Genomic DNA, 15,975 nt, shown 5'->3' with positions numbered 1-15,975 from the left:
CAAAACAGAAACAGAGTCATAAATACAGAAAACAAACAGGTAGTTGCCAGAGGAGAAGGCGTGAGGGGAGGAGAGAAATAGGTGAGGGAAATTAAGAGGTATAAACTTCCATTTGCAAAACAGATGAGTCATGAGTATGAAATATACAGTGTAGGGAATAATTATGTAATCTTTGTATGGTTGACAGAAGGTAACTAGACATATTGTGATGATCATTTTGAAACGTATAGAAATACTGAATTACTATGTCATATAACAGGAAATAACATAGTGGTGTAGGTCAATCATACTTCAAAAACAAACAGACAAACATAGAAAAATATATCAGATCTATGGTTACTGAAAGCAGGGGTAGGGGGATTAGCAGCTGCTAAATTTAGGTTCTTTAAAAAGAAAGAAAGCTATATGAAGCCTTTGCCACAAATCAGACACTAAGCTATTTTCTATCAACTATGCTCTTTCCTGACAATGGTGTGAAACTGGTACTATTTTCTTTATTTTGTAAATGGGAGAATGTGTCTCAAAGAAGTCAAGTAGCTTGTCTAAATTCATAGAACTGTCAGGTGGATAGTGAGGATGTGATAGTGAGGATGTGAACTCTAGCCTTCTGATGCTGACTCAGTGCATATTTAGGTGCTGGTAAAAAATGAAACAATCTTGGTGTGAAAAATAGGTTTGTTTTATTAGGAGATAGATGACACAAATAAGTAGCTTTTTGGATACTGTAGATGTCATCTCTTCTGGAAGTTCCTGGTTAACTGCCCTGGGATAAGATCAACTGGAGAAACAGAATATGCAATTACTTTTACACACATGCATAGAGCACATATGGGAGTATAGTCTTGGCTTCTGGCAAGGAGGCCAACTGGTTTAGCAGAAGGAGGATCAGATGCTTCTGACTATGGGACTGGGCATATTTATAGCTTACCCAGAAATGAGGGCAATATGTGAATCCAAATACATGGAAAGACAAGTCTTCTCCTAGGAGAAGTTCAGCAAGAGCAAGTCAGGCCTCTGTACAGGAGGGACATATGTTTTAAGCTGCTGGGTGAGGTTCAGTATAGGAAGACATAGAGCCAGATTTGGTTAGAGCCAAATATAAAACTCAATTTATAAATAAAGTGATGATATGGATTGGTTTGCCAGAACAGTCCCAGTTTATAATTGTTGGGTTCTCAATTTGGACAATAAATGTATATGCTCTCTCTACTTGTAAGGCCAGTGGTCATCTGGTTCCTAGTTACTCCATGAGTCACATATCTTGCTCTTCCTCCATGATCCTCTGTGGCTTCAGATTTACAGAATTATGTTTAAAACCTTGAACCTGTCCTGCTTTCTTTAATCTCTTGGCCATAGAACTTGCTGTTCCTTCCTCCAACATCTCTGCTGCACCCCCACATGCACTCTTCTTTGCTGGGTTGACTTCTACTTGTCTTTCGCATCAGGGCTTAGCTATCACTTCATCAGGAAGTCCTTCCTGCCTTTTGGGTTAGCTGCCCTCCTACATGCTTCCATTTCCCCATCTTAGTGTTCATCACAGTTTACTGCAAACTTTCTACTTACTGGATCCTATCCTGTAATCTCCATGAGGCAAGGGCCAGTACCTTAGTCACAATTATATCTCCAGTAAGGATCACAGTGCCTGGTTCATGGCAGGGGTTCCATAAATATTTCTGAGCTAAGGCTGAGGCCCAGTTTTCAGAATTGGAGAGTCAAAATTAGGGACAGACTAGAGGCCACAGTAATTGGGGCCAGGACTCAAATAACTGGGAAAAACTGGCTTGAATTTCTCCTTTTTGGGCCTGTCTCTTCTGGGGCAGGGCAAACTTTTGGATGGGGACTGAGGAACCTACTTTGTAGGGCTATGGAGGCTGGATCCATCAGGACCTGGTTCCAGAAGGAAGAGATAGAGACACTCATCAATACCAATTCGGCTTCAAACTGGGGAGAAAAAACCTGAGAAGATGCATTCTGGATGCAATAGCCCTGCTTTCCCTATGTGGGAGTGGGAGTGGGATGAGGACGGAACATACTGTAAGGGAGAAATCACGGATAAGGGGAAACTGGCACAGAACCTCTTTCTCTGGCATCTGGACCCAGTTCTCAAGCCTTAACATCTTGTATTACTTGCCATTTTACTTACCCCAACCTCTCCTACCCTTGCACACCTAGTCCCTGCCCTTGTCCCTTTGCCCAAACCCTAGCCCCCAATATCAGCTTTCAATCTGACAGTTATTAAGTGTAGTGTTTAGCATCTTTATGAAGATATGGGTATCAGGCTGGATTTAAATGACACTTCCCAGTGGGCCTCAGAATCTCCTCTAGAGCTGTACTCACTATTGCGAAGCCTGAGACACACATCTTTCAAGTCTATCAAACACTGATCATACTTTGCCTACCAAACATCCAAGTCCCTCAAGGACTGCTGCTTAGATACTCACACCTTCTGGTACTAACAGTTATTGGGCTGTAGGCAATAAAGCCCAAATAACATAGAGCCCAGGTAACTTGTTGACAGAGCATGGTCTTCAAGAGAAAATATGAGCTTAATTCAAAAGACTGGATTGAGTAGTGACATTTCTGGTATTATCCAGACTATAGAGAGATGTCTGACAGTAGGAGAATCTTCTGCAGAAGGGGACCTTCCTGCTCCAACAGGTTGCTTTGGTGGCCTCTAGCAACTCCAGGCCCCTGACCCTGCAGGCCTATCCTTCCCCTGGTGGTTCTCCACCTTTTGTCCTGTGCTGACAACATCCATCTATCAGTGACAGTGGCTCTCAGAGGCAGGGACTCTTACTTGGGGTTAAAGAGTGGGAGGTGCATGCTCTCCTATGGTGTGGGATCAGAATCCTCTGGAGAAGCACTTTGAACCTCCCCTCTTCGGGGTTGTTCTGATGCCTCCCCAAGATTGTGAGCCTACTATTTAATAATTACTGCAGAGTTTAGGGCTCTGCAGAGCAGAACAGCACAGACTTCTAAATCAGCCACGTGTCTGAGAGCTGTTTCTCCACCCAACTTGGACAGAAGTCTCCCAGACAGATGATGTCAGTGCAACTCGAGAGGAGACTTGTTAAAATCTGTACTCTCACTGGCTGAGAAAACTTTTCCCGGAACCTTCAGGGACCGGTGGTGGGAATGTAGACTGGGGCAGTCATTCTGGAGACCAATTTGGCAGTACTTGGTGAAATTAAGTGAGCCTACGCCCTATGACCCAGCCATCCCTCTCTGGAGTCTTCAGCCCAGAGAAACTCAGGCACAGGTCCATTAAGGGATGTGTATGAGGGGGCTTGATGCAGCACTGGGTGTGGGAAGTATAATGATGATGATGATAATAATGATGGCTAACACTGGCTGAATGCTTACGTGTGCTTAGTACTTCACATTCTCAGTACTCTACATGAGGTAGACACTATTACCATCTCTGTTTTGGAAATGAGAACACTGAGGTATGGGGAGGTGAAGTATATGGGCCAAGTTCACACAGCTAGCGAATGTGAACGATGCCAGGCAGTCTGGCTCCTGGGTGTGCACTCCTAACCATTGTGCTTTATGGTCTGTCTACCTATGTCCATCACTGGGGAATAAATAGGTGAATGTGGACGATAGTTCCTCAAGCACATGGGCAAGTCTTAAAAGCATAGACCTGAGTGAAAAAAGAAGCAAAAGAATGTGTTCCATAGTCTACAGCTATCTATCTATCTATCTATCTATCTACATTTGCATATCTATTTATATGTTTACATACATATATATTTAGAATATATACAAAGATGATATAACATCATGAAATTTCAAATGTATTAATATACACACACATCCAGGTACATATTAGTATGTGGGGTGGGTGCCAGGGATGCAGAGGAAACTTATTAAAAAAAAAAGACAAAGCCTAACAAAATGAGAGAAATCCTTGCCCAGAATAGTGATGATTGGGTGCCATGGATTGAGGAGGGGCTTAACTCTGCTTTCTTCTCCTGAGGCTCATATTTCTTCCCCATAATTCCCTTCATGAAACTAGATGCAAAGCTCCATCCACTTCTGGGAGAATCAGAGCAGGCAAGTTCATTCTCATTCTTTTCCTTAGGGTACTCTGTACCCCCTGACCCTGCTACCCTGCTGGGTGCAGCAGAGCCCTGAAATAGACATGCATTCTGCCTGGTGTTTGACTCCACCTGAAGATGTGAGTTTACTTCCACCCATTTTACAGATGAAAAGAGAACCAGTTCAGAGAGGTAAAGACTTGCACTTGCTCTTGTGTGCTCAGTACTTTACATGTTTAGCAAAATTGGCACTTTACCCAGGTCCTGGCATAGAGTTTCCACCTGTGGTTTAAAACATACCAACTGACATGGTCCTGATAACCACCAGTTTCCTGAAATAGCCATTGTTTCCAAGAATCAGAGAAATTTCCATGGTTTGATGATGACCTCAAAGTAAGAACTACAGATTGAGGGATGATAATGCAATTATTTTAATTAAATTTTCCCTAGGGTTACACAGGAATAGGGCATGATTGCAAACCTTTTGAGAAAATTATTTATTTGCATTTCACGTATCTCTGTCCATGCTGACCCTAACACTTGGTATTGTTACGACCTGCTCACGCCTCCAAGGCAGGATTGTTTGCAAACGAGCATCTCTCAGTCCGTTATTGCTAGAGCATCTCAAAATGTGAATTCCAGCATTTCTAAATGAGGTAAATATGGGCATAGCTCACATTACTGTGTATAATTACTTCCTATACAGATGGAGAATTAATTCATAGTTAATGTTGTAATCAGAAAGACTTCAGAGAATGATTCAACCAGCCATTATTTGGCAAACTCACAATGACTATAAAATGCAGTTACCTCATTCATCCTGTTTTCAGAGTCAGGCTGGCATGAGAATGCAGCTTCTTTCAACCGTTGACAGTTTTATTCTCACAATACTTATTTATAAGTTGCACACCGTCTATCTGACACTGATAGAAGATACATGTATGATCAGGGAACAAACTGGCTGTGAAACTGACCAGACAAAGGTGAGTGGGGTTACACAGACAGGACTGTGCAGCCCAGGCTGTGGTTGCTCGTTAGAGTGAGGCTCTTCATAAACTATGTGAAGAGGCTGTACCAGGGTCTTGAGCAAAGGGTACAGGAGGTTTGGAGAGGCAGAGGGGTGGAGGCAAGAAGGCTGAGTAGCAGCCCCCAAGTTGTGAAGTCAGTAAGGAGGAGGAGGGTAAAGTGGGTGCAGAGAAGAGGATGAAGAAAGAGCCTGAGAGGGGCGTGCCTGAAGGGGAGTGGAGGCATAGCATAGCATAGGAGGTGAGGGCTTGGCCTCAGACTCTGAGACTTACAGGGGCATGGCTGACAGTGGGTCTCATCTTAATGCCTATTGACTATGGGTCTGAAAGCCTGAGCCCATGGGATTCTGGGGACAGGCCATTTTGGATGTGCGCTCTCAGCTCTCTTTAATCTCTAGAGGAAGAAAGGGGTCTGTTTGCCGTGTGGCAGAGCAAATTTCCCTAGGAGCAGCTGTTGGGATGCTCAGATTCTGGCAGTTCACAGAAAGATGCCCCAAATGCTCAGAGCACTCCTCCCCCTGAGCCTTCTCACAAGCCATTCCTCTCACCTGGGTAGTCCTCCCGTTCCTTCTGCAGCTCTCCAGACCCAGGCTGTCCAACATGCTGATCACCAGCCACACGTGCACTTGAAATGGAGACAAACTGTAAGTGTAACATACACACAGGATTACAAAATCAAGTATTAAAAAAAGTGAACTCTCTCATCAATAATTATTTTTATATTTATTATTACAAGCATAAATGATAATATTTTGGATATATCAGTTTAAATAAAGTATAACTTTAAAATGAATTCACCTCTTTATTCTTACATATTCATATGTGGTTATCAGAAATTTTAAATCACCTATGTGGCTTGCATTGAATGTCTACTGGACAGAACTGTCCTAGAGTTCATGCGTCCTGTGAGAGGTTGCACAGCATAGTGGACAAGTTTCCAAGCTGTGGAGCCAGGCTGCTGAAGTTCAGATCCTGGATTCAGATCCTGACACTTCACAGCAGGTGACTAGAGGAGGTAACGTAATCTCTCCATGCCTCAGTTTTCTTCTAACAACAGTCCCTGACTCACCAGGAAGTGCAAGGCCCAGATGCAGTCTGCTGCCTCCTCAAGACTTTCCTTGTACCTTGCTGTCTGAGTCCTCCTTCTAGTAGGACATATGGCCCTGACTCTCTTTTAAGGTGTGTAAGTTGCTTCATAAATTCACTGAGTTTCTCAGAGTTGCGTCTCATTAACTCTTCATTGCCTGCCTGATCTTTCCGCCAACTCCTAGGCACCATTGAGGGGATTATGTGGGCCCTCCCAGAAAGGACTGCAGAATATCCAAGTCATCTGGCAAAGTCACCTGCACACACGGGGCCACATCTCACAAATCACAGTGATGCATTTCTCTTTCAGGGGTTACATGGGAGTGGGAGCAGGTTCTACTTGGTTTGTAAGTACACTTATTTTTTATTGACCTATAACACATTTGGAAAAATACAAAATTCATAAATAGTCAAATCGATGAAGTTTTTAAAACTGAAATTTTTGTAACTTTCATAAAATCTAGAAATAGAAAAAGAAAAATCATTCCAGTGTCTCTCCACCCTGTGTCCTTCTCAGTTACCTTCCCTTCCCTAAAGAAAACCACCACCTTGCCATGGATCATCACAGATTGCTTTGCCATTTCAAGTTTATGTAAATGAAATTGTATGCCTGTGTTGGACTTCTTTCACTCAACATTACATTTGTGAGATTCACCCATGTTTTTATGTTAGCAGTTGTCTGCTCATCATCATTGCTGAGTAATATTCCATTTCTATAAATGTATCACAATTTGCTTATTCATTGTTAATGGACATTTGAACTGTTTTTGGTTTGGGGCTGTTGTGAACAATGCTGCTATGACCATTCTTGTGCAGTAAGGAGTAGAACTGGGGGGATATAGGATATGCATATCCATAGCTATAGTAACTACTTCTAAACCCATTTCCAAAGTGTCTGTACCAATTTCCACTCCCAACAGCAACATATGAGAATACTAGATGTTCTGTATCTTTGCCAACACCTCCCCAATCCCTAGTTTGGAGGGCAAAGAGTGGTTTTCATTTGCATTTCCCTGATGAGTAAGCTCCTTTTCATGTGCTTATTGGCCATTTGGATATCTTCTTTATGATGTTCAAGTCTATTGCCATTTTTTCTACGCTTTAAACTTTTATTTATTTGGGTTGACTGTCTTTTTTTTTTATTGACATATGTGATTTCTTTAACTACTTTAAATCCTTTGTTGGATATATGGGTTGCAAATATCTTTTCCTAGTCTGGCTTGTCTGTTCATGCTCTTAATGGTGTATTTTAGTGAACAGTTCTTAAATTTAATGAAGTCTAATCAATCTTTCCCTGTAAGAGTTATTTATTTTTATAATATTTTTAAGACATCTTTGCTACCTTATATAACCAGTTTAATGTTAGCAAATTTCCTCAACCCGTACCACAGTGCTGGAGATGAAAAACTATTAAGAACTTGCCATATTAACAAACTAAAAAACACTAAATCATTTGTGTTATCCTTCTAAATGTTGTAAGGTCTGTCCCTTAAGTCACATTCTCTGCTCTCCACTCCCCCAAACCTCACACTTAAACAGCTTGCCCTGTGATTGTTCCTTATTTGTATTTCCCATCCTTTTGGTACCCATATACACACCAGGGTTACCTTTATGTTCTATTTCAAACTTATGAGGCTCTCCTTTGCATTTAATAGGAACAAGAATTACTAATATTTACTGAGAGCTAACCATGTACCAGGCACAATGCTAAGGGCTTTTCATACATTCTTTCATTTAATCTCATGAAAAACTCATCAGGTATCTACCAGCATAGTTTCAGACGAATAAAGTGAGATTTAGCAAGGTCAAAGTCTCTCTCTAGAAAGACACAGAGCCAAGATTCAAACTGAGGTCTACCAGACCCCAAAGTTGGTATCCTGAGCCTTCACATCATACTGTCCCTCCTAGCCCTTAGATTAGCTTTGTAGCTCTAGTAGGGGTCTTCGTCCAGCACAGAAGGCCATATAGAATTGCCTTTTGATTGACCATAAACTTCTGAGCAAGAAGTTCAACATCTCCTGTCCAAGGGGAGTCCCTCCTTTTCACTTCTGCCCATGGTGGAGGTGATCAGGCCCTTCTATTTGCAGCATCTTCATACTTCTAACATCCCATTTTCCTTCCTCCTGCTCCACTGCCTTCTACCTGTGAGGTCCACTGCAGCTGCTTCCTGCCAGGCTACAACTTTCTGCGTGCCACAGGATGAGCAAGTCTTAACATGTGGCCCCAAGGGAAAGGCAGGAGTCTTCATGAGTCAAACCATGTGGGAAACTGCAAACAGGGGCTCAGAGAAGGCATGGGGAAGGTTCTCTGAGGTGACTTGTGAAGCCAGGCTGGGGAATGAGGAGACATTCTTTTAAATGATGCTTCATAGCATAAAAGTATTTCTATTGCTACTGCACAAAAAGGTGCAAAAGCCTCATCCCTGGCTGCCTGCCACCCAGTCCAGACCAGGAGACACGGATGCAAGCAGGAGGCTCCTGAGAAAATCAACCTCACGTCTGTCTGGCTCTTTCCACTTTTATATGCTTTTATGCCATAACCTCATCTAATCTCTAGAAGGATCCTTGTGAGGTCAAGAAGGCAGAAACAGAGGATCTATATTATAGTTGTATGAGCTGACATTTGGAGAGGCCAAATAACTTACCTAAATCAGTTCAGATCAATGACAACAGGCCTAAGACTGGAATTCAAGTCTCCATGTTTCTGGACCAGTGTTTTTCTACGGGACAGGGAATAGTCCAGTGGACAAGGAATATTTAAACTCTTTTATTGAAATGTAACATATGTACAGGACATACACAAATCACAAGTGTTCAGCTCAATGAACTATCACAAAGTGAACACACCTGTGAAATCATCACTTAGAGAAATAGAAAACTGTGGGCACCCCAGCAGCCCTCTTCATGTCCCTGGGATTGGAGCACTAACAGTTACATATGCTACAAGGAAGACCAAAATTAAGGTAACTAGTTGTAGAAATTAAACTTTCAGAGGGTAACAGAAAAAGCAAAGGTCACTGAAGGAGGTTTCCCAGGTGAGGTGCCCTGAACAGCAGCCTAGTGCTTACAGGAAGGTGTCCTGGGGTAGGGGATGGGGGAAGCAATGGCAGGAGAGGAGCTCAAAGAACTCAAACCTCAAAGAACTCAAAACAATGGCAGGAAAGAAGAAACCAGTAAGAAGCTCGAAGAAGTTCTTTGAGAGATGCTCAAAGAACTCAAAGCAATGGCACGAGAGGAGCTCAAAGGAGGCTGCCTCTTTAGCCCCAAAGGAAGAAGGGGGCTGGGGAGGGGCTGGGCAGCCCCAGCAGCTGAGGGGACCCAGAGAGTCGCTGCAGCCTCCCACCCACGCTGCTCCGGCAAGGCGGCAGCATCCCCATGGCTGAGTGCCTTTCAGTTTCTCTCTCCCTAACTCTCTCAACCTCATTCTCACACTCTCTATGTGGGGTTTGCACATTGGCAAGAAGGGTGAGAAAATGGTTAAGCGTACCCAAATGAGGAGAGTTAGAAGAGATGCTTGTGGCTTTAGCTCAGCCGCCTGGACTGCAGCCTTTCTAAGGTACTGTCTGAGATCAAACACTGGGTGAAGAAGCTGCACACGCACACTCCACAGTTTAGAGAGAACTGAGCAATGGACCTGGTTTAACTGGACACTAGTTTCTAAGAAAGACTGTTGCAGCATTTGTAGAACAAGTGATATAAGTGACAAAGAACACAAAACCTCAGGTATTCTCATGTTTGAATTATAACTGCTTATCATCTAACCTAATGGGTTAGATGGGGGCTCTGTGTATGATGTCATTCATCCAAATATTCCAAAGCAGAGACTCTAAAATAGGAAGTGTTGTAAAGAACAGGGGGGTGGATCACTCCTTTATTAACTGTTCACACCCAGCCCAGGAAAGAAGCAGAAGTCTCTGGGTGTTTTTGATCTTCTTGAGGACATCCACCTGGGTAGACATTTTCCAAGAAGATTCCTTCAGATCAAGGCTGGAGTCTATGGCATTTATACCAGAATCAGCAACTGGGGAGTTTTTAGGTGTTCAGGAGAGTGATGTTAGGGACAGAAGTAGGGTCTGGTATGGTGTGGCGTGTGTGTGTAAGTTTGGCAGAATTGTGAAGGACCAGTCTGATTTTTGGTACCTAATTTGATTATTGGAAAGCACCCTCCTTTCTCCTACCCTACTTTCCCTACCCTACTCTTCCCAACCTGCCCTCTTCGGGTCTCTAGTATCAGCCTACTCTCATCTGAGCCAGGTTCCTATTTCAAGGGTTTCTAATTGTGACCGTGGAAAAACTGATTTGCCTTACAAAGGCACACACATAGACACAGATGCACCTTTTTTATCTACCGGTATCATCTACTTTATATTTTGGTATTTCCTATTTTATTCTATCTTTTCATTTTAAAAAATGTTGAACTCCACCCACCAAACTAATTTTCACAATCCATGGCTTTTCATGAAGTATTACTCCATCTCATTCCAGGAAAGTTATTTATAAGTAAGGTACATTTTTGTTTTGCTTTGCTTTGGGTTTTGAGATGCATTAAGGTTTCAATGCTGCTTGAGATTTCTGAATTTTACCCCTGAGCTTCATAAGCCTCTCTCAGCAGCCCGGGTAAAGGAGAAAGGTTCCATGCAGACCCTCAGCCTTCTCCCACCTAGGACTCCTGGGGGCTGCCCTGCACACCGCATGAGAGGGACTTGGAGGAGTGGCCGGACTTTCATGTAGTTTGGTGCTCTTCCAAATTACATAGCAGTCAGGCAGGGTACAATGGACATGAAGAGGCAATAGCCTTTCCAACAACTGTATTCTGAATTACTTTAGCATGTGGACATACTACTACAGTAGTTCATTGAAACACAGCATCAATATGATTTATCGTAGCCACTTTAAATTTAGCTTTATGAAGAAGGGCTTGCTGTCTCAAATTCATAGTTGCCCACCCTCTTTCTAGATGGAGAATGAGACATCACTGGCATGGCTGAGGTTGGTAGGTAAAGACTGAAGGTGTCTTGGAAAGGGTTAAAGAAGGGCTTCTGGAGAAGGAAGGCAAGAGCTACAAGGAGAAGAGTCATGGCAACAGCCAAAAATAAGGCTTTAATGGAAGTGTGAAATGAGAAAGCCAGGGATGTGGAGTTTAGCTCCTCACAATGAAAAATAAACAAGCCAAAGCAAGAACATTATAGGTAGTTAAACACTGATCCTAAACCATATATGAAAGAGAAAGGGGAGTACTCCTCTCTAGTGACTCTGATACATAAAATGATGAGTTTTTATTGTTGTTCAATTTCCATTTAGTAAGCATCTGCTCAAATTGAAGAGATTTGTCCGATGACACACAGTTTAGAACCGGAATTAAATACAGATCTTTTGGATCCTGAAAGCCATATCCTTTTCACAAAATCCCACTGACTCCCAAAATTATTTCCAGTCTAGTAGGACTACAGACAGGTGGCTTTTGTGGGGTTTTTCTCTCCTTCCTTTTCTGTATTTTTAAATTTTTTTCTGATGATCATGAATTGCTTTTATAAAGAAAAGTAAACTCAATATACTCTATTTTTTAAAAACAGTACCCACCAGGGAACTATTTCCAGTCGCAGAAGGAAACAGCATTCCAACTATCTCAAACTATTTTGCCAGTGATGGTTTATTCCATCTCTAAATATTTTTTTTAGATTGGAATGCATTTTGTATTTGAGAAGTTCTTTACTCTAACCGCCACCTTCATTTGGTTATATTGGAACCATCTTTTTAGGTTCAATTCTATTTTCCTTCTTCTCTCCACTAGGCAAAACACAGCTGAACTTTCTAGCTCTTTTTTTTTTTTTTTTTTGATTGAAATAAATTCTCCAATGAATGAAACTGACCAGAATGAAAGGCTCTTATTACTGAGAGTGAAGAGTGATCAATATAGAAATGACTGAAAGGTTCTGGTCTTTGAAAGCCTATGTCCATAGGGCAGCTTTTCTTTTATAGTAAAAGGGTGCTATAATGAAGTGGATCTAAGTAAGTTCAGGAAGAGTTACCTTCTTCACAATTTTATTTTTAATTGGCCTCAGTTCTGGGCCATTCTTCTCATTGCTGTCATCTTTACATGTGAATTGAGCAATCATGTCTTCATGCTACTTAGATCCAAAGTCATCCAAGAAGACACTCACCTGGGCTCTAATACTTGTCTTTGAGACAAATTCACTAATGTGAAGACACAAGAGGAAAAGGAAGCAGATGTGCTTTAACCAAACTGGTACCTATAAGCATAATTTTGTCAAATGAACCCCTCACCTTCTACCCCTCTCTACTTCTCCTCCAACGTAATTTGTATTTTATAGCTTGCTTTTTAAAAGTTTTATTCTGTATGGCCTTCAAGACACAATAGGGAGAGAGTGATAGCCTTGTTACAATCTTTTGCTGGATAACTTTTGGCGTCATGAAGGGATGAGCATTCCTTGTGACCAAGACAAAAGAGACTGAAAGCAAAGGCCTCAGGCAGATCTAAGAGCAGATTTTTGTGGACTGAATGACCAAACCTTTGGGCACAAAGCATCTGGTAAGTATCGCAAGAAGCCTAAGCATTTGAAAACATGTACGGCCAAATGTTACTCAGCAAATATCAAAGCTGCAGTGCCACATGCATAAGAAATGTTGCTGTAGCTTCAAGTATAATGAGCATGTCTCAAATATGCCCTAGAAGGGAAGAGTGGTCAGCGTTTGAAGTCTCCCATATTCTTGTGATCTTCTTTGAGGATAAACAATCCCAAGTACAGAAATCTTCAGGTGAAATAAATTCTCCAGTTCTTCAGGTGAAATAAATTCTCATACTTGGAAGCCTTCTGCATGTATGAGAGAAGGCCAAAGAAGAATTATAAGGGACACTGGGAAGGACATAAGGAGACTTTGGCAGGGAGAAATACATTGCTGTAGAAGGAGTAAAAACTGCAAGACAGCTTCTCATCTGGTGTAATGCCAGATTGGAGTTTCCACAGACAACATTTTAAGGGTATAATCATCTAGTGAATTCGTGTCCTTAGACCAAATGCAATGAACCAATTAAGTATGCATGAGGGCCTGAAGAATTCTGGTCATGACAATAGCAGGGACAATCAACCAGGAGGGCATCCTCCTCTTATGTCTGGAAAAACAATTTTAAGTTGGAACCTGAATCAGTATCTCTCTGATGGGCATATTCATCCTGATTCCTCTCTCTGAAATACCTGGTCCTAGCTGGCTGCTTTGGCAAGTTGGACCTTGAATCAGGCCAGGTATTTACTTAATTCAAAAGTTTCTCTCACTCATATTTACTTGCTCTCTCTCTTTCTCTCCAGTTAGGAAGCTCAAACTAAGAAGTTGGGCTCTGATTTCAGTTGTGGCCCATGCCAGTGGAATGGTAGAACACAATGCTTTGCTCAAGCCTTGTTTTTAAGCTTTATTCTTCCAGAATTATAGGAGGTGAAACCTTTTCTAATGTTTCTAGAAAAATTAAGTATGCATCCATAAAACTATAAACTGCTATTTCTTCTTTTCTGTTCACACAAACGTTGTCTTTCAGAAGTTGTTACATTAAGAAAATATTGAACAGCATCTGCTTATAAAACTGCACGGTCTTGCTGAGCTGAGGGTTCAGAATAATAGGAAAAAAATACACTGAATGCCATATCTGAGGTAACAGAATGAAATAGAGAGGAATTAAAAGCATTTAGCACTCCCTTATTTTTAGACACAATTTTTTCAGTGACCTTGATTCTTGTAAATTCTGGTGGTTTAGGGTGTTAGCTTAGTGGATTAGTCATGAAATCCATATTGGCCAAAAATGTTGGCAAGATGGGGCAGTCTCTTAATTAGGAGAGAACGTAGAGCTCTTTGGGAACTGGTCCTTGTTTTCAGGGGCTCCTTAGTTAGCTTCATAAGAAAAATGATTGGAAGTAGTACTTTTTCTTTAGGGCTCATTTATTTAATGCCATCTTTGGATTCTTTAAAATTCTTCAAAAATAATGCGTTTTGGGAATTATTTAGGATGTTGATTACTTGATATAGTGAAAGTTTTTTTTTCAGCTCTACATTCCCTTAAGAGTGGCCACAGGAATCAAAGGGAGATGAAACTGGTCAAAGTTCTGATATCTACTACCTAATATCTTTTTGAAGGGTCAAGTTTGATGAGTCTTAATTCTGTTAACTTCCTGTAATGTAATCTCTCTGTGGCACTACTGTTGAGTCCACATCAAAGGCAAAGGAAATGATGGCATTTCCTTTGACTGTGAGTGGGATTTTAGGAGAGATATTTCTGTTGTTCTGAAACCTACTTATATATGCTGAGTATATCTCCAAGAGGATGATGGCATAACGTCTGTTGCCATCAGTGTCCTGGATCAGTTACTTGTATTCCTGTTAGTAGGGATGTTACTTGTTTTTATGTCACCAGCTCCTAGCTCAGTTCTTTTCACACAGTAGACACTCCATAAGCATTTTACTTAAAGCTGGTATTCTTCTCAACTCCAGCCTGTAGTAAGCCCAAACTGACTCAGATCCAAAGGAACAGGACACAGGGGATCTGTAGTAGGGTGAAGGTACCTCCCCCCAAAAAAAGACATGTCCATGTCTTAATCCCTGGAACATGTGAATTAGACTTTACTTGGAAAAAGGGTCTTTGCAGATGTAATTAAGTTAAGGGTTTTGAGATTATATCATCCTAGATTATCTAAATAGACTCCAAATCCAGTAACAAGTGTCCTGTGAGAAACACAGAGGACAGACTTGCACAGTGAGGGAAGAGAAGATGACATGAAGACAGAGGCAGAGGTTGGAGTGATGCATCTACAAGTCAAGAACATCAGTAATTGCTGGCAGCCACCAGAAGCTAGAAGAGAGACCTGGAACTGACTCTTCCCTCAGAGCCTCCAGAAGGAACCAATACTGTTAACACTTTGATTTCGGACTTCTAGCCTCCAGAACTGTGAGAATGAATGTCTGTTATTTAAGCCACCAAGTTTGTGATAATGTTTTGTGGCAGCCACAGGAAATGAACACAGGATCTACAGAAAGTCCAGAGAAAGCAGAGTATTTATTTTTCAAACGTTGAACTTCTCTGTGGAATTGACTGTTCCATAGCATAGATAAGGAGACAGGCCAAATGTGAGCAGGCCAGAGTCTCATCCCTGGTGCCATACTCCACCATAAAGTTCACTCAGCGAGGACTTCCTGCTTCTGAGTTCCAGTCTGCCTTCACCTTGGGCAAGTTACTCTTTGTGTCCGGACTTCAATTTCTTTGTTGCAAAATGGAGGTGCTCTTGTTGCACCCTGTGTTCCTCACAGACGTGTGTGAGGCAGAGTGGAGGGGCTTGAGTTGGTAGAAGAGGTGTACATGAGAGAGAATAACTTGAGTGACACAATTTGAAGTCTGGCTGGTAAAGCACTGAACAGAAGACATCTAGGTTTAGTAATGGCCTCCTACCAGTGGGTTTATGGCTTCTATGTAATTTTGAAGAGGGGGCACTTGCTCACTTATTTTCCATACAGACCCAGACCACAGCTTATATATCATTACACGTATATGAAGAACTAACAGTCTTCAGCTGGCGACACAGCTGTGTCAGCTAGACTGCCTGCAGCTGAGTCAATACAAATTGTAACCAAGATTACAGAGAGCCAGAAAAATGGTCTACTCTGAAAGAACATCACTCCCAAGAGAGGCCACCTGGGGCCTTGAACTTTCGCAGGGATGGTTAGAGCTTTCTCTTGGGCCTCATGAAGTAAGCCATCCTCGTTGTTCCACAGCCAGCCTGTGCCCAAGCAGCTGCTGTGTGACGTGACAGGGGTGCTGTAGAGCCC

At 42.0% G+C, this 15,975-nt stretch overlaps 1 long non-coding RNA gene across 1 annotated transcript in view; it reads right to left on the bottom strand.

The window, feature by feature from the left end:
* Positions 1-15,975, bottom strand: part of LOC116663542 — a 118,691-nt gene that overhangs the window by 75,101 nt on the left and 27,615 nt on the right. The window contains exon 2 of the long non-coding RNA XR_004319712.1: positions 5,614-5,707. This is a non-coding gene — a long non-coding RNA (uncharacterized LOC116663542). The remainder of the gene's footprint in view (positions 1-5,613; positions 5,708-15,975) is intronic.

Source organism: Camelus ferus, chromosome 1 (assembly GCF_009834535.1).
Source record: "Camelus ferus isolate YT-003-E chromosome 1, BCGSAC_Cfer_1.0, whole genome shotgun sequence".
Taxonomy (NCBI): Eukaryota; Metazoa; Chordata; class Mammalia; order Artiodactyla; family Camelidae; genus Camelus; species Camelus ferus.
This window is presented reverse-complemented; position numbering and strand designations above follow the sequence as displayed.